The following is a 14,821-nucleotide window of genomic DNA, read 5'->3' as shown; positions in this document are numbered from 1 at the left end:
TTCTACAAGGACAAGTATTGACCCAGACTAAGCGTCAGTATCCCACAGCCACAAAACCCCATGAAGACAAGGGTGCAGTGAGAGCTGGGAATATGTCACGCCTGTATGCCCGCAGACCAAGCTAGACCCCAGTACTAAGGTGGGAACGGTATGATACCAAACACCCACAGCAGTGGGAGCAAGCCCGGAGTGTGGTATAGTGTTGCTGGGCCTGTTCGAAGAGTTGTTAGTGTATACTTGCAACGCTTGGGGAATGTCCGTGAAAATAGTCGTGTCCGTTTGCCAAAGTTCAGGGATCCAGAGGGTAGAGTCGTCAGAGGGCAAGCTAAGTCCTAGGAAGCCAGAGGTCAGCGGAGTTGGATGCGGAGCAGGGTTCAAAGGGATACCAGAGGGCAGAGTAGTCCAGGGTAAGCAGGGGTCAAAGCCAGGGAAATCCAAAGTAATACAGGAGCAGGTAATCACAGGAGCATAGAGGGAGCGCAGCATAGGTCAGGTACACACAGGGAAACAGAAACTATGCAAAGCGAGGAAGAGGTGGACAGACAGGGATTATAAAGGAAGGTGCACCAATGACAGAGAGGGGAGGAGTAGAGAGAGAAGTGGATCTATTTTGATCTAGTTTGAAACTGATTGGCCGGCGAAGCCGGCAAATTCAGTTAAACAGCAATTCTACTTGTTGCCAAGTAGAACAAAAGATAAACCAGTCAAACAAAAATTAAATGAACCCAACAAGTGCACTGATGAAATGCACTTAAAACAGAAGGGTTAAATCTAAAGAACCCTTGATGGGGGATACCGAGCAAAGCACCCCGCCTAACGCCCACTGGGAGGCAAACTCTGAAACCGTCCCAGTAGACTCGGCGTATGAGTACTCTGCCCGAATACGGGAGTGCACCAGCACCCGAAACATGGCCATGATGTTTGTTGGGACCCTCCCCCTCCAAACACTGCTTCCTGGTTTTACAAATGGCTACCTTAGCCAATGCCAGGAGCAGGTTGACCAGGAGATCCCTAGGCTTATTGTTCCGAGGCACTGGGCACCCAAAAATAAAAAGATGAGGGGAGAAGTGTAGCCAGAACCGCAGGAGAAGGCTCCTCAAGAAGGAAAAGAGGGGCTGCAGTCTGGCGCAACTCGAATAAATGTGATACACGGACTCCCGCTCACCACAGAAGGGACAGGCGGCGGGAGAGTCCGTGAAGTGTGCCAAGTATTCTCCTGTGCTCAGTGCACCGTGGAGGACCCTCCAACTCAAATCAACGGCGGGACGGGGAACCAAGGATGAATAGAGTTCCCTCCACCGGGGTCTCTCGCGCTCATTCGCAGGGAATACCCACCTCCAGATAGTATCTGGGCGGGTGACAAGGGCGAGGTAATGCACTATATGGAGCACTAGAGAATACAGGTCTTTCCTCGGCATGCTGTGGAAACATGCCGGGGACATATCCCCCAACCTGCTGAGGTTGGGGGAAAGAGGAGCCCGAGGGGGTTGCCGTGGTTTGGGTTCCATGCAAAGATCCGGAGAGCTAGGGTTGAAAGGTTGACAAGGCTCTCTGGTCTGCAATACCCCCTCAATGAAGGTGCGTGAGTCGGGGTGGATGGCATCTTTAATCTCCCGGATCAAACGATGAGGGACGCGGGCAGTACGCAGACCCATACGGGGCGCGAGCACCTCTGCCCTAACCCAGTCTCGCCGCTCAAAGTCCAGGAGATCCCCGACTCTGGTCACCTGCGCCAGGATTAGCCGGCGGCAAATAGAGGGTGAACCCAACATCCGAGCCCCCACTGCCGGATTATACAGCAGGGGCTCGCCGAGAAAATCAACCCCCACCGCCTGTTCCTTCCTGGTCACGGAGACCAGTTTCCAGGCCTTAAGTAAGTCCCGGTAGTATGCCGGCAGCACCGAGAGGTCTCTACCTAAACCCTCGGGCCTGATGATAAACAGTTGCCGGTCATACCTCATATGCGCAGCTGGCGAAAGAAACTGGTCGCCAGCTCGCACCACTACGGAGACGGATCTGCGAATAGCTATCTCTGCAGGTATTGGAGGCGGAAAGTGTGTAACTGGGAGCGGACACACACCACTCCCTGTCCACCCTCCTCCAAGGGGAGACACGCAACTCCCGCAGAGACCCAATGCTTCCCCATCCAGAGAAAATCCATCAACTTCCTCTGGATCTTGTTGATAAATTCGGGGGTTGGACCCATGGCTATCAGCCGGTGCCATATCTGACTGGCCACCAGCTGGTTAATCACCAGGGTTCTTCCCCTGAGGGAAAGCATTCTCGACAGATACACCCATAACCCCAGACGAGCAATGACCCGTTCTTCAAGATCACTGAAGTTTTCCGGGGCCGGGTTCTCCGCAGCAGACAGGTAGACTCCCAGATACTTGAGAGTATCGCTCTCCCACGAGACATTCCGAAATGCGGGGGGCAAGGAGTCCACCTGTAAGGGACCCACCAGAATGCCAGAGCACTTGGACCAGTTGATCCGAGCAGAAGAGGCCGCGGTGTAGACCTCTTGATCATCTAGGTCCATAAGCCGACAGGACTACCCGCATGTCGGGCTCCCGCAGCACCAGCCCGGTGAGCCTCCTCCTCAGTAGGCAGAGGAAGGGCTCAATGGCCAGCGCGTACAGTTGCCCAGACAGGGGGCACCCTTGACGTACTCCCCGACCAAACACAAAAGGTGCCGTCAGGGACCAGTTGATCTTCACCAGACACTCTGCAGAGGCGTACAGCATCTGGAGAAAGCCCACAAATTGTGGGCCGAAGCCAAACGCCTGCAGGGTCTGCATAAGGTAACGGTGATCCACTCTGTCAAACGCCTTCTCTTGATCTAGGGACAGGAAGGCGAGTGATAGACCAGACCTCTGTGCGTAGTGTATCAGGTCCCGGACCAGAAAGATGTTGTCATGAATACTCCTGCCCGGGACAGTATAGGACTGGTCGGGGTGAATCACCTCTGCCAGCACGGACTTGAGCCTGAGCGAAAGCGCTTTGGCTATGATCTTATAGTCCGTGCTGAGCAGTGAGACTGGTCGCCAGTTAGAGATCTGACGGAGATCTCCCTTCTTCGGCAGCAGAGACAATATTGCCCGCCGACACGAAAGGGGCATCTCACCAGTCTCCAGGGCTTCCGCTAGGACCTCGGTGAAATCAGGTCCCAGCATCTCCCAGATAAACCGGAAGAACTCCACAGTCAGCCCGTCTAGCCCCAGCATTTTTCCGCGGGACATGAGATTGAGGGCTTCAGAGAGCTCGGCCAGAGTCAATGGTAACTCAAGCCGCTCCCTTCCATCCTCACCGACCGTGGGAAGCCCCTCCCATAAGACCCTGCATTTATCTGGCTGGAGAGAAAAGATTTACATAGAATCTCCGGGTTCAGTCCAGGATGCTCTCCGGGTCAGTCAGAGGGGTACCGTCCTCTGCCAACAAGCAGGTGATATGTCTACGGTTTCCCCTCTTTTTCTCCAGCGCGTAGAAGAGGCGCGACCCGCGATCCATCTCCCGAAGGAAGTGGATGCGGGATCGCACATACAGTAGCGGCAGCTTTTATTTGAACACTTCCCGCACGGCAGGATGCGTACGGGAAGCGTGGAGACGCGACGCGTTGTGGCGCACTGTGACATCACAGTCACGTGCGCGCCCGGCTTCCCCGGGCTTCCCCGACACCCCTGGAGTTTAAAGTGAGGTAAGCGGGGGCGCGGTGAAGCAGAGGGGCAGAGCAGGAGCCGGGTTTGGGGTCGGGAAGGGGGGGGAAAATGTGCGCGAAGTGGAGGGGGGGTGCGTGTAGGAAACGCGGCGGCGCGCGGTCTTGACTGGCGGCAGCCGGAGTAGATCCCGGCATGCCGCCGGCATTAGTTCAAATAAAAGCTGCCGCTACTGTACGCCCCCCGAGCTCTCCGATCTTCCAAGTCCCGGAGAGCGCACTTCCTCTCCACGTACATACTCTGCAGGTATTGGTCTCCTGCCACAGACAGCCGCTTCTCGAGATCGAGCACCTCCTCCCTGAGGGCCTCGATCTCAGCATCGCGCCGCCCGCTGGCACCTTTGGTGTACTCCTGACACACGAGGCATAGATGAACCTTGCCCACGTCCCACCACTGCTCTAACGTGGCAAAGTCTGACTTGCAACCTCTCCAGGCCATCCAAAAGTCTCGGACCGACGTCGCAAACCCCTTGTCCTCCAACAACGTATTGTTGAAGTGCCAATATGCGGCCGAGGGTGCTGCAGGTAGCAGCGTCACCGTCACGGACGCACAATTGTGGTCCGAAAACGGCGCCAGTCTAATGGCACTGGACTGGGCTCTTGACAGGCTGTGGCTGGAAATATACAACCTGTCGATCCGGGACCAGGACATCCGTTCACCCCTAAACACCCTAACATGGGTGAACTCAGTGGATGCCTCAGGATGTTGTTCTCGCCAGACGTCTACCAAGGAGTAGCGGGTGATGACCTCCCGCAAGGCCGACGCAGAACACGGGTGTGGCTCCGGACCATTCCGGTCTTTCAGAGCCTTGAGGGTGCAGTAAAAATCACCCCCAAGCACCACGTATTAATCCGTGTCGACTGTCTCCAGGTAATCAGACATTCTGACAAAGAACTGCCTTCTCAGAGGTCTGGTGGCAAGAGCATACACATTCAAGAAATTAAACATGTAGTCCTCGTGCCGGACCCTGAGATGCAACAGGCGACCTGGAACAACAGCTTTGGCAAGCAGCAGCTCTGGTTGAAAGGACGCAGAGAACAGGGCCACCACCCCACTAGATGACGAAGTGAGGTGGCTGAAAAAGACCTTGCCGCGCCACTCCAAATGCCATCTGGCTTCAGCCTCTGGAGTGGTATGGGTTTCCTGCAGGAAGCTCACAGAATACTTTCCCTTCTGTAAAAAGGAGAGTACCTGGAACCTGCGAAACCCGTCCTTACAGCCATTCACGTTAAGCGTACCGATGCTCAAAGCCATTGGTAGTCAAGAGTTTTGCTTTCCACAGGCACTCAGGGTGCTACACCCCGAGAAGCCTTTATGTGGTCTCGCATCAATTTATGAAATTTCAGGACACGAAGATGGATAGGCCCAGAGATTTTGGCCTTGTGGTTAGCCCTGATGTATACTAAGAGAGAGTGGAGAATGACCGAGGCATCCTTCAACCTTCCAAGGGCCAACTGCACCTTCGTTGTTCCGTGTTTGCAGAGGGTATCCTCCAGGAAACCATCTAGCTCCTTGGCAGGGATAATGGGGGTCAAAGAGTCCACCGCCTCCGCGGTGCCAGAGGACTCCTCACTGAGCCCCAACTCCCCGAGCTCCTCTTGACTGAAAAACTGAAGACCCCCGCCCTTCCCTGCGGGGGCCTTTCTCAGCCTTAGAGTGGGTCCCCTCCTCGGTGTTTCCACGAGGGGATCCACTATATCCTCCACATCCAACCCTGGGGTGGGATGTTCAGGGGTAGCTGGTGGCGGTATGGCGGAGGTAGCGGTCTCCCTAGTGTCCTCGGGGGCCAACGAGGCACACAGTGCCCTCCTGGTCTCCTCTACCGCCATGCGAACAAACGGAATGCCACGGGCGTTCACATTAATCGCGGGAGGGCACTTTTTAGCAAGTACCTCATAGGGAGGGTCCAGCCCAGCAGTCGCCTCCAACAAAGTGCCCGACCAAAACTCCTCACCAGGAGAGCTCACATCTGGCATCTCCCAGATGCAAAAGGAAGTGCTCGCTAAAACACCCTCACCCGCCTCCCCCGCTCCACCCTCCAAACCCCCAACCACGGGGGTCAGCCCTAGCCCATCCCCTTCTTCCGGTGACACAAACCGGGGCCCAGCCTCAGGTGTGCCACCCGAAGGCGGCACAGCCGGAGGGGGATCCTGGCCGACCTCTGAGTCCCCGAAGACAACTGCGTCCGGCGCGGCAGATTCACCGAAACACAGGTCCCCGGGGGATGTTCTCCAACTGGGAGGGGTGTTGGACTTTTCCCCAACGTTTATATCTAGGGGCAAGGCCTTATGTTGTTGTTCACTTTGGCCTTCCACCCCAGAGCCGTCGGGTACCTCCTCCTGCATTCCCTCTAGATCTTCGATGGTGGAGGGTTGTAAAATTATGAGATCCGGCTCACACTGGCTAATCCTAACCAGTGGGCCGGATGGAGCCACCTTGTGCGGAACTGATGTTTCGTTCCGCTTCAGAGACATCCGAGGGTGAACGTAATACGGTTCACCCTCCTCGACCTCCTCAATCACCCTCTTATTTTTTGTTTTAAAAGGCTTCTTCCTGGGGGGTGATTCCCCAGGAGAGGGTGCTGCTACCTCCATATCAGGAGCTTCCTCCCGCTCCCCCGCACCCTGTACGGTGATTACATTGGGGGACTTTTTTCTTCTCCCACTTTTTTGGGGAGAGAGGTTCAGATGTCACTGTTTGAGTTGGGGCAGTGACATCTTCTGCGGTCCCAAGGGGGGCCTGGGCCCTCATGGGCTTTTCCTTCTCCCTCTTTCTTTGGGGGAGAGGTGTAGACGTCACTGTCCGAGATGGGGCAGCGACATGTCCTGCGGTCCCAGGGGGGGCCTGGGCCCCCAAGCGCTCCGCCGCGGTGGGTGCAGCGGCACAGGGTGTTTCCTCCAGGGGGGAGACAGCAATAACAGAGGGTGGCCACTCCATGGCAACCCCCTCTCCTTCTCTCTGCTCTCCAGGGAGAGGTGCAGAAGTTACTGTTCCAGATGGGACAGCGACATCTCTTGTGGTCCCAGGGGGGACCTGGGCCCTCGAGGGCCCCGCTGTGGTAGGTACAGCGGTACCCGGTGTCTTGGCAGAGGGAGGGGCGGGTGCAGGATTTGGGATAGGTCCTCTGTTCCCTTTGGGGCAACTCCTGCGAGTATGCCCCAGCTCCTTGCACAAATAGCACCTTAACCCCTCCGTGCCATAGTACACGGTGTATGTTATGCCCTCATAGGGCACCCCAAAAGAACCCTCCACAGATTCTGTGCTCCCCGGCAGCAGCACTTGTACCTGCCGCCTAAAAGAGAGCACGTGCCTCAGCGCTCTATCCCTGCAGCCCAGCGGAATTTTTGTTATGGGAGATTTAATATCTCCAAGGGCTTGCAGGCGTGGGCGCATGAGGCTGTCTGGGATGAAGGAGGGCACATTGGACAGGATGATTTTTGTGCCTAACCCCTCCATGGGTTCTATGGGGATGTAGGTCCCCCCTACACTGATGCCTTTCTGCACCAGGGTGTGGGTGGCAGCCAGCGTACGGAGGAAGAAAATGCCCCTCCCATACATGTTGCTGGCCGCCACCACAGCAGAAGGACCAACAACGTCTGCCACAGCCCTCACATAGATCTCCATGTTAAGGCCAGGTGACATTGGGCACCTCACCCCAAGCTTCCTGCTCACACTGGACGTGGCCCCAGCGTTGTTGTTGCTGGGGTCAACGCCTGCAGCTGCCACCTGCGCCCATGTTGGAACTGGGACTGCAGGGGTTAAACTGACAACAGGAGCCGGGGGAGGTGTGACCAGGGCACTGGATGTACCAGGCCGGGCTGTGGTTATTGATCCTAGGGGCCCCAGTTTTTGGAGTCCGATGTCCAGGTGTGGCCCCTGTTGCTGCACTAGTCCTATTCCCCCCAGGCATGATAAAATAAGCCTCTAAGTAAGGGGAGGAAATAGTGCTTAGGGAGAGAGATGCAGAGAGGAAAACTGTCCCTTTAAGAACCAATTAACTATCTCTGCACAGGGAGGGGAAGAAAAACAGCTTTTTAAAAACCTGCTGTAATCTTCTCTTTTCTCCCCTTATTATTTAACTCTCTCTCTTACAAGAAACCACACCACAATATTGAAGGTCTTAAAGTAAGACACAGAGCTCCCAAAAATGCAAATGACAAAAGGAAATCAGGCTTAAAATAAGGTGAAAATTGAAGAAAATAAACAACCAGGGGTAGGGGAGGAGAGGGGTGTTTGAGACTGCAGTTTCCAGCCAGCCACAGTGTAGCTTTGCTGGGTTAAACCACTGCAGCCTCTGGGTGAAAAACAAAAACGGTTTTTAAACCTGAATATACACCCAAAACCCTCTGCAAAACTCACAGTATACTCCCCCACAGATCCACAGCAAATATACCAAATAAAGAAAGAATAAAGCTGATTCCTTACCAAATGCCTGGGAGCTCTTCACACACGCTTCTGAGTGAGAAGCCAGAGATAGGTCAAGGGGTGAAGAGGAGGAGACAGAAGGGGCAGTCAGGGGAATGGCCTGAACAGCTTGGGAGGCGGAGACAGGGGGAACCTGATAAGAAGAGTCTGTGCGCGCGCCCCCTGTAAGCACAGGTTGCAGCACAGGTGCAGCCCGCACGGAGCAGGGGAAGACCGCAGGAGGGAGACGGAGCCAAGAGGAGGAGTCCCCCGTGGGCCGAGGGGATGCACGCACCGGACGCGTCACCAGGCGCGCGGAACGCAGCGCTGCGGGCATCACGTGAGGAGGAGGCAAGCGCGTAGAAGAGGCGCGACCCATCTCCCGAAGGAAGTGGATGCAGGATCGCACATATGCCCCCCGAGCTCTCCAATCTTCCAAGTCCCGGAGAGCGCACTTCCTCTCCACGTACACACTCTGCAGGTATTGGTCTCCCGCCACAGACAGCCGCTTCTCGAGATCGAGCACCTCTTCTCTAAGGTCCTCGATCTCAGCATCGCGCTGCCTGCTGGCACCTTTGGTGTACTCCTGACAAACGAGGCGCAGATGAACCTTGCCCACGTCCCACCACTGCTCTAACGTGGCAAAGTCTGACCTGCAACCTCTCCAGGCCATCCAAAAGTCTTGGACCGATGTCGAAAACCCCTTGTCCTCCAACAACGTATTGTTTAAGTGCCAATAGGTGGCCGAGGGCGCTGCTGGTAGTAGCGCCACCGTCACGGACGCACAATTGTGGTCCGAAAACGGCGCCAGCCTAATGGTACTGGACTGGGCTTGCGACAAGCTGTGGCTGGATATATACAGCCTGTCGATCCGGGACCAGACATCCGTTCACCCCTAAACACCCTAACATGGGTGAACTCAGTGGATGCCTCGGGATGTTGTTCTCGCCAGACGTCTACCAAGGAGTAGCGGGTGATGACCTCCCGCAGGGCCGACGCAGAGCACGGGTGTGGCTCCGGACCATTCCGGTCTTTCAGAGCCTTGAGGGTGCAGTAAAAATCACCCCCAAGCACCATGTATTCATCCGTGTCGACTGTCTCCAGGTAATCAGACATTCTGACGAAGAACTGCCTTCTCAGAGGTCTGGTGGCAAGGGCATACACATTCAAGAAATTAAACGTGTAGTCCTCGTGCCGGACCCTGAGATGCAACAGGCGACATGGCAACAGTTTTGGCAAGCAGCAGCTCTGGTTGAAAGGACTCAGAGAACAGGGTCACCACCCCACTAGATGACGAAGTGAGGTGGCTGAAGAAGACCTTGCCTCGCCACTCCAGATGCCAGCTGGCTTCAGCCTCTGGAGTGGTATGGGTTTCCTGCAGGAAGCTCACAGAATACTTTCCCTTCTGTAAAAAGGAGAGTACCTGGAACCTGCGAAATCCGTCCTTACAGCCATTCACGTTAAGTGACCGATGCTCAAAGCCATTGGTAATCAGGAGTTTTTCTTGTGCTTTCCACAGGCGCTCAGGGTGCTACACCCCGAGAAGCCTTTATGTTGTCTCGCATCAATTTATGAAATTTCAGGACACGAAGATGGATAGGCCCAGAGATTTTGGCCTTGTGGTTAGCCCTGATGTATACTAAGAGAGAGTGGATAATGACCGAGGCATCCTTCCACCTTCCAAGTGCCAATTGCACCTTCGTGGTTCCGTTTTTGCAGAGGGTATCCTCCAGGAAACCATCTAGCTCCTGGGCAGGGATAACGGGGGTCAAAGAGTCCACCGCCTCCGTGGTGCCAGAGGACTCCTCACTGAGCCCCAACTCCCCGAGCTCCTCTTGACTAAAAAACTGAAGACCCCCGCCCTTCCCTGCGGGGGCCTTTCTCAGCCTTAGAGTGGGTCCCCTCTTTGGTGTTTCCATGAGGGGGTCCACTATATCCTCCACATCCAACCCCGGGGTAGGATGTTCAGGGGTAGCTGGTGGCGGTATGGCAGAGGTAGCGGTCTCCCTAGTGTCCTCGGGGGCCAAAGAGGCACACAGTGCCCTCCTGGTCTCCTCTACCGCCATGCGAAGAACGGGATGCCACGGGTGTTCGTATTAATTGCGGGAGGGCACTTTTCAGCAAGTACCCCATAGGGAGGGTCCAGCCCAGCAGTCGCCTCCAACAAAGTGCCCGACCAAAACTCCTCACCAAGAGAGTTCTCATCTGGCATCTCCCAGATGCAAAGTGAAGTGCTCGCAAAAACACCCCCACCCACACCCGCCTCTCCCGCTCCATCCTCCAAACCCCCAACCACGGGGGTCAGCCCTAGCCCATCTCCTCCCTCCGGTGACACAAACCGGGGCTTTTTAGCCCCAGGTGTGCCACCCGAAGGCGGTACAGCCGGAGGGGGATTCTGGTCGACCCCCAAGTCTCCGAAGACAGCTACTTTCGGTGTGACAGGTTCACCGAAGCACAAGTCCCCGGGGGATGTTCTCCAATTGGGAGGGGTGTTTGAAGGCTCCCCAACGTCCATTTCTAGGGGCAAATCCTCATGTTGTTGAGCAATTTGATCTTCAACCCCAGGGACGCCGGGTACCTCCTCTTCCCCTTGCATTGCCTCCAGATCTTCGATGGGGGGGCTGCATATTAATGGGGTCCGGCTCACACTGGCTAATCCTAACCTGTGGGCTGGACAGGGCCACCCTGTGCAGAATTGATGTTGCGTTCCGCTTCGGAGACTTCTGAGGGTGAACGTAATACGGTTCACCCTCCTCGCCCTCCTCAACCACCCTCTTGTTCTTAGTTTTTGATTTCCTCTTCCTGGGGATTGATTCCCCAAAAAAGGGTACCGCTACCTCCTCAGCAGGAGCCTCCCACCGCTTCCCTGCACCCTGTATGGTGCTTACATTGGGGGTAGAGTGCTCCTGGGGGGAGACAGCGACAACAGAGGGTGACTTCTTCAGGGTGACTTTTTTCTTCTTCCTCTTTTTTTTGGGGAGAAGTGCAGACGTCACCGCCTGAGATGGGGCAGCGACATCTCCTGCGGTTCCAGGGGGGGCCTGGGCCTCCGAGGGCCCCACCCCGGTGGGCACAGCGGCACTGGGTGTCTCTTCCCGGGGGGGGACAGTGACAACAGAGGGTGGCCGCTCCAGGGCGACCCCCTTTCTCCGCTCCCCGGGGAGAGGTGCAGATGTCACTGCTCGAGACGGGGCAGCGACATCTCCTGCGGTCCCAGGGGGGACCTGGGCCCCCGAGGGCTCCGCCGCGGTGGACGCAGCGGCACAGGGTGTCCTCTCCCGGGGGGAGACAGCGACAGCAGAGGGTGGCCACTCCAGGGCGACCCCCTCCTGCACTCCCCGGGGAGAGGCGCAGATGTCACTGTTCGAGATGGGACAGCGACATCTCCTTCGGTCCCAAGGGGGACCTGAGCCCTCGAGGGCCCCATTGTGGCGGGCACAGCGGCACCGGGTGTCTTGGCAGAGGGAGGGGCGGGTGCAGGAGCTGGGATGGGTCCTCTGTTCCCTTTGGGGCAACTCCTACGAGTATGCCCCAGCTCCTTGCACAGATAGCACCTAACCCCCTCTGTGCCATAGTAAACTGTATATTGAATGCCATCGTAGGGCACCCCAAAGGACCCCTCCACAGATTCTGTGCTCCCCAGCAGCAGCAGTTGTACCTGCCGCCTAAACGAGAGCACATGGCTCAGTGCCCTATCCCTGCAGCCCAAAGTTAATTTTGTTATAGGAGACTTATGTTTCCCAGGGCTTGCAGGGGTGGGCGTATGAGGCTGTCCGGGAGGAAGGGGGGCACATTGGTGAGAATGACCTTGGTGCTTAACCCCTCCATGGGTTCTATGGGGATGCAGGTCCCTCCTACCACAATGCCTTTCTGCACTATGGTGTGGGTGGCAGCCAGCGTACGGAGGAAGAAAACGCCCCTCCCATACATCTTGCTGGCTGCCACCACAGCAGAGGGACCCACCACATCAGCCACAGCCCTCACATAGATCTCCATGCTCAGGCCAGGTGACATTGGGCACCTCACCCCAAGCTTCCTGCTCACACAGGGCGTGGCCCCAGCATTGTTGTTGCTGAGGTCAACGCCTGGAGCCGCCACCTGCGCCCATGATTGAGCTGAGGCTGCAGGGGTTACACTGACAACAGGAGCCGGGGGAGGTGTGGCCAGGGCACTGGATGTACCAGCTGTGGCTATTATTATTGCTCCTAGGGGCCCCAGTTTTTGGGGTCCGGTATCCGGGTGTGGCTCTCGTTGCCGCACTACTCCTATTCCCCTTAGGCATGATAATAAAAAGCCTTTTAGTCAAGGGAGGAGGTAGTGTTTAGAGAGAGAGAGGTGCAGAGAGGAACTGTCCCTTTAAGGACCAATTAACTAACTCTCTGCAAAGGGAGGGGAAGAAAACAGCTTTTAAAAACCGCTGCAATCTTCCTTTTTCTTCCCTTTTTATTTACTCACTCTCTTACAATAAGCCACACCACAATTTCTTAAGTCTTAAAGAAAGACACAGAGCTCCCAAAAATGCAAATGATAAAGGAAGGAATCAGGTTTAATTAAAGTAAATTAGAAGTAAAACAAACAGCCAGGGGTGGGGGAGGAGAGAAGGGTTGAGACTACAGTTACCAGCCAGCTAAAGTGTAGCTTTGCTGGGTTGAAACACTGCAGCCTCTGGGTGAAAACCAAAAACGGTTTTTAAACCTCAAAATACACCCAAAACCCTCTACAAAACTCACAGTATACTCACAGTATACTCCCCCACAAATCCACACCAAAGTATAACAAATAAAGAAAGAATAAACCTGTTTCCTTACCAAATGCCTGGGAATTCTGCACACACGCTTCTGAGTGAGAAGCTGGAGATAGGTCAGGGGAAGAAGAGGAGGAGACAGAAGGGGCAGTCAAGGGAATGGCCTGAACAGCTTGGGAGGCGGAGACAGGGGGAACCTGATAAGAAGAGTCTGTGCGCGCACCCCCTGTAAGCTGGGGATGCGCACGCACAGGTTGCAACACAGGTGCGGCCCGCGTGGAGCAGAGGAAGCAGGAGGGGGATGGAGCCAAGAGCAGGGGAACACGCGCGAGGCCTGTGCCCGCGCGATGGCCAGCAAAGGCAGATAGGAGCATGCACGCGCATCCCCCGTGGGCCGAGGAGATGCACGCACCGGACGCGTCACCAGGCGCGCAGAACACCGCGCCGCGGGCACCACGTGAGGAGGAGGCAACAGGACGGATGGCACCACAGGGGAAGGTAAATGAGCCAACGCGTGGGAGAGGGAGTGGGGAGAATTAAAGCAGGGGCTAAGGGAGCGCGTGAGTATGCGAGACCTGCGGGGAACGCGCTGCGGCAAGGGGAGAGAGGTAGAAGCTGAAGGAGAGGAGTGGGAAGGAGTAGAAAGGGTAACAGGAGATGGGAGAGAGGGACAGGGAGAGGAAGGAATCTCCTGCGTCGTCACAGAATACCGCTCGTCTGAAAGACAAGGTTGCAAAATCTGAACCACCTAAAAAAGCACTAGTAAAACCTTCAGCCACTCAACAGGCAACAAAAGAAGGTACACGTGCTGAATCAAAACCAGAAGAATCCTTAGCTGATGAAGCTGAAAAGATGGGACAGCCTCTGGAAGTGGATATGGATTTGCAACTTAAACCCAAAGAGGCTGAACTAGCAACGCCTTTAAGTGGAAAAAGTGCAGAGAGACAGCTTCAAGAGCGGAAAACTCAAAGGGCTGTTTGTAAATGCTCTGCAACTGCTGCCATACAGTCTACCGGCAATAAAATGAGCACTCGACGCGAGGGAAATCTCATGACCGCGCACGTAGCAAAAAGACTATACTTAGAAAAAGTCTTCCTCGAGCGACTGAGGAGTGCTGATTTCAAGCACCTTAGGGGGGAGACACGAATAAACTGGAGAAAGGGCTCCGATCCCAGCGGGACTGAGGGCTCTCTTCCTCCATCCACTCTCATTCAAGTCACAGAGAGATGTAGAATGAGAGTGGAAGGATGGGCTTTGGCCGTGGCAAGCCCGAGCTTCCCACAAATAGGGGAGGTATGTAACAGGGGAGTTATCCCTATTCAGGAAATGTGCCTCTAATCCAGCAGTGTGGTGGTTAACTGCTGGTAATCAATTATCCAACACCACCTGCCTGATTAGCTTCTTAGAAAAGCCTGTCTTTTGAGACAGGAAGAGAGATTGTGCCTGAGTCTCAAAACTTGTGAGACTGACCATGGGGACAGATGTCTTGAGCCTGCCAGAAGAAATAGCAGAGCTGCTTTCAAGACACAGGGGAAACTTCTAAACCTGAATGCTGACAAAACCTGAGGAAAAGGCAGCAACCCAGGAACAGAGAAGACTTTCCCTCCAACTACAATGAACAGATAAGACTTACCTTTATAAGACTTTTTATATCTGCTCATTTCATGATATATGTTTGGGGCTGGGAGACATGCTTATCTAAAGGGAGTTGTGGACTGCATAGGTTTCACTAGAAATACTCCCAAGTAAATAGAAGCTTTGTTTACCCCTTGTTTGGATGGTTTCCTGATGTTAAGGAAACAGGCGCAATAAAAGCCTTATTTAATTTCACCACAACAAGTCTCCCTTGCATACCTCTGTGCGCGTCCTCCTACAATATATTTGAGAGGGTGGGGATCACCTGCGCTCGGCCCTTATGTAAACAAAAAAGACTAACTATCTAGCGCGCTCAACTACCCGC

General features: G+C 55.1%; 1 protein-coding gene across 3 annotated transcripts in view; it reads right to left on the bottom strand.

Annotated features, from left to right (window-relative positions):
- The window catches only part of UPF1 (UPF1 RNA helicase and ATPase), a 355,592-nt gene that overhangs the window by 126,979 nt on the left and 213,792 nt on the right, over window positions 1-14,821 (bottom strand). The window lies entirely within an intron of this gene.

This window comes from Ascaphus truei, chromosome 8, assembly GCF_040206685.1.
Source record: "Ascaphus truei isolate aAscTru1 chromosome 8, aAscTru1.hap1, whole genome shotgun sequence".
Classification (NCBI taxonomy): Eukaryota; Metazoa; Chordata; class Amphibia; order Anura; family Ascaphidae; genus Ascaphus; species Ascaphus truei.
This window is presented reverse-complemented; position numbering and strand designations above follow the sequence as displayed.